This window comes from Myotis davidii, unplaced genomic scaffold (assembly GCF_000327345.1).
Source record: "Myotis davidii unplaced genomic scaffold, ASM32734v1 scaffold738, whole genome shotgun sequence".
NCBI lineage: Eukaryota > Metazoa > Chordata > Mammalia > Chiroptera > Vespertilionidae > Myotis > Myotis davidii.
This window is the reverse complement of record NW_006289824.1, coordinates 1041879-1046639: the sequence shown is the minus strand read 5'-3', so window position 1 is coordinate 1046639 and position 4761 is coordinate 1041879.

Genomic DNA, 4761 nt, shown 5'->3' with positions numbered 1-4761 from the left:
CTGCACAGGAAACGCCTTTCCTGACCGCTCATTGGCTAAGCTCCCAATATGCCACTCACAGTAAGTGTTCTTGGTAACTTGGGTAATAAGAATCCAATAAGGTAAGTTAGGGTTTTTCCACCTCACTCCTGGAGGAAAAAATGAAGGTCCGCTGCTGGAGGGGCTAAGAAATGTCATATCCTGTCCTAGCCAGTTTGGCTCAGGGCATAGGGCCTCGGCCTGCGGATCACAGGGGCCGGGTTCGATTCTGGTCAAGGGCAAGTACCTAGGTTGCAGGCTCCACTCTGGCCAGGGCCCCATTCAGGGCTCATGCAGGAGGCAACCAATCAAAATGTCCTCTCATATTGATGTTTCTCTGTCTCCCTCTCTCTTCCACACTTTCTAATAATCCATGGAAAAATATCCTCAGGTGAGGATAAAAAAAAAAGAAAGAAATGTCATAGCCTATGAAAGAGACATCTTGAAAATGCCTAAAGAAAGTTGTCATTTTTTCGTGGTGAAGGGACTGAAGTCCGTGTTGATGAAAACACCTTGGCGGCTGCGGTGGCCGGCAGTGGCAACAGCAGTGGGGTGATAGGGGCGGCGCCTTCACCTGATCAGCCCGGTCACCTCCCACAGAGGGAGGCCAGACTGTGGCTTAGGCCCGCTCCCAGACATCCCCTGAGGGCTCCTGGACTATGAGAGGGGGCAGGCTGGGCTGAGGGAACCCTCCCTCCAGTGCACGGATTTTTGTACACCAGAACTTACTCTATATATGCAGAGCAAGTTCTCCCGCCTGCTTATTTTTCTTTAAAAATGGCTTCCTTATCTTGGGGATTTTGTGTGAATTTTAACATTAGCTTACACAGCTCTGCAGCCATACACACATACACACACACACACACACACACACACACACACACACACACGTGCGCAGGCACATTCACACAAACAATGCAATTAGGATTGCTCTGAAACTATATATAGAACTGATGACTCACCTCTATAAATATGATATGCCTCTCCATTTTGGTAGGTTTCTATTTAATATTTTTCTACATTGTTATAGTAACATAATAAAATAAATAATTTTTCTATATAGAGATCTTGAATATCTTTGGCTAGGATAATATTTGGTGTGTCTTATTTTATGATGTTAGATGACATGTTTACATTTTATTTTCTGTTTGCTGCTTCTCATAGAAATTTATATGTAAATTTTATATGTATTTTTTGTATATTGACAGTATCCAGCAGCCTTGTAAAAGTGCTATTAATTCTCATAATTTATCCATATGTTCCTTTGGATTTTCTATACATACAGAAATGCATATAGAAAAGTAGATTGAAGGGAGATTGAAGATTTAAATGACACAGTCACAATCATATTGTCTAAAACCTCAGAGAATTTTTTATGTAATACTTATAATTTTAATCTCATTTATAATAATTACTGATATATTTGAGTTTAAACCCACCATTTTATCATTTCCTTTCCATCCTCTTAGATATTATTTTTTTTTTCTGGTATTACTTGGTGCTTTTTTTGTTTTCTATTAAGGAAATATTTGCCTAACTCAATATTATAATTGTTTTCTGTGTATTCTTCTAAAAGTTTATTTTAACTCTTACCTTTAGGCCTATGATCCAGTTCAAATTAAAATGAGTGTATTATATGAAATAAAAATTGAAGCTCATTATTTTGCATACAGATATTAAATCTCTAGCACCATTTATAGAAAAGACTATTCTTTCTTCATTAAATTAATGTGGCACTTTGGTCTAAAATCAATGACCATTTAAGTCATGTATATTACTGGACTAACTATGTGCTTAGTTACTCTATATAAATGTCTTATCTTTATCAGTGTGGACTGAAATAAGTAAGTCTTGAAATTAGATAGTAAGTCTTCCCACAAATACGTTATTTTTTCAAAAGTATTTTATATATTCTAAGGCATTTTGCCATTTCAAATATTTTGTAATCAGTTTTTCAACTTCTTTAAAAAGCATATTAAAATTTTGATTGGGGTTGTATGACTGTAAGTCAATTTGGAGAGAACTCACATTTTAACAATATTGAGTTTTCAATTGATGATCATATAATATTTCTATGATCTATTTAAAGTTCCATGTTCAGTGTTTTGCAGTTTTTATAGTAAAGTTATTTATTTCTAAGTAATATTTTTATATTATGAATGATTATTTTATTTTATTTTCTCAGTATTCAGTGCTAGGACATAGAAACACAATTGATTTTTATATAGTGACCTTGTATCTTGGAACATTGCTAAAGTCACCTAATAGTTGGATCAGCTTTATTCTGACATCCTTTAGTCTTCAACATATTAGATTATATGATTTTCCCCCAATTTATATGCCTTTTATTTCTCTCCCTTACTTTAACATTTGATATGACCTTCAGAACAATGTTAAATAAAAGCAGTGTCTTATGAATCTTGAAATACTATATTTTCATTATTTATTTCACAATATTCTAAAATTTTCTTTCAACTTATCATTTTTCTAAGTCTCAATTCAAATATTTTTGTTAATCCTATATTTAGGAATATATGGTTTTTAGCTTTGAAGTATTTGATTTTTTTATTGTTATTTTCTTCATAAAAATGTTTTAAATATATTTTTATTGATTTCAGAGAGGAAGGGAGAGGGAGAGAGAGGTAGAAACATCAATGATGAGGGATAATCCACACCCCTTACTGGGGATCGAGCCACAACTCGGGCTTGTGCCTTTGACTGAAATCAAACCTGGGACCCTTCAACCCATAGCCGATGCTCTATCCATTGAGCCAAACCGGCTAGAGCTATTGTTATCTTCTTATAATAGTTTCTAGTTAAACTCTATTGTGGTCAGTGAACATTTTCTGTATGATTTCAAACTTATAAAATTTACTGCATTATGTTGATGAATGCATGTGTCTTGGGTAACAAATTATGTGCACCTAAGGAGAATGTCTGTCCTGTGTAGATACATTTTAAACGTACACATATTAATTAAATCAAAGTTGTTCAGACCTTCTAGGTATTTCCTGATTTCTTAACTTATTTTAATTGTTAAAAGAGCAACCAGGTGCAGTTGTTCCTTTCTCTCTTATCAAAATTTGCTCCATATGTTTTGAAACTTTGTATTTGAAAATATGAGCACATATAATTATTATCTTTTTGTCATATTGCACTTTTTTTCACTTAAAATATCCCTTTTATGTATGCTAATAAATTTTACTTTAAAGTTTACTTTTGAGATATTAATGTAGTCTCTTCAGCCTTCATAAAATTTCTATTTGCATGATACATCTTTCTCACCCATTTACTTTCTTCCTTCGCCTTTAAATTTAAAATATGTTTCATGGAGACAGCACATAGTAGGATTTTTTTTTCTCATTTAGATAATCTCTGCCTTTTAAGTGCAGTACTTCATCAATTAATATTGAATATAATATTTTAATTTTTATTTTCTACTTATCGCATCATTTTTATCTGTTATGGTTTCCGAAAGGGGAACACACGAGGCCCAAAGGGGTAAAAATTATGAATTTATTAGGTCATCTGGAAACCCAGGTGGACTGAGCCCCAACATGGCACCAGCCCCCAAAGACGGGGAGTCAGAGGTTTTTAAAGGACTCTGGGTGGGTGTTTTGGGGTGGAGCATTCTCTGTGCAGGTCTGGATTCTGGGAGAGATAATGGTCTTAGCAAGTAGAATGTCCATTGTGAGGTGGCCTAAAGATCAGTTCCCAATGGGGGGGTATCAATTCAATTATTTGATCAGACCTAACATTATCCTCTATTGCTCCTTTCTTATGTGATTACTTCAATATTTTCGTAATTCTCTTACTTTTCTTGCTTCCTCTTTGGCTATTCTCTTGTGCATTATTTTTATAGCAATTCAGTATAGTAAGTACATATTTGTATTCAAAAGTATAATCATGTAATCTTTAATACAGTATAAATGCTACCTGTAAAATTATAAAAACAAAAATGTTTAAATTGTATATATCTGTACCTACTCCCTCACCTTGAGAAAACTTCCTTTAGCAAGTCTTACAATATAAGTCTGCTGTCAACTAAATTTTACTTTATTTTTTATGTGTAAAAAAATTTTGGTTTTTTTATTATTTTTGAAAAAAAATTAGCCAGATTCAGAATTTTAGGTTAACAAATATTTTTCATTCAGCACATCAAAGATATTGTGGGGTTTTTTGTGGGGGTTCCTGGTGGGGGGTATTGAGTGACTCTTGGTGTCTTATGCTAAGTTAGCCCTAAATTGAATCATTGTTTTTCTGCACAGAATCTCCCCCCACCCCCGCTGCTGCTTCTGAAATTTATTTTAATCATTGGCTTTTAAGATGCACCTCAAGCCTGGTATTTTTTTTAGTTCATTCTGTTTAGTGTTAATTTAGTTTAGAACCTTATATTTGCAAGTATCTGAATTCCATCCAACTTGGAAAATTTTCAACCATTACTTCTTTTTTAATTTTTTTATTCTTTATTTTTTAAAGTATCACAAATAGTATTACATGTCTCCTTTTTTCCCCATTGGCCACCCCACCCCCCAGCACATGCCCTCACCCGCCCCCCGTGTCTGTGTCCATTGGTTATGCTTACAAGTTCTTGGGTTGATCTCTTACCCCATCTCTTATTCCCCACCACCTCCCACCCTCTTCTGCTTTCCCTCTGAGATTTGATGGTCTGTTTGATGTTACTATGTCTCTGGATCTATTTTTGTTCATAAGTTTCTGTTGTTATTTATATTCCACAAATGG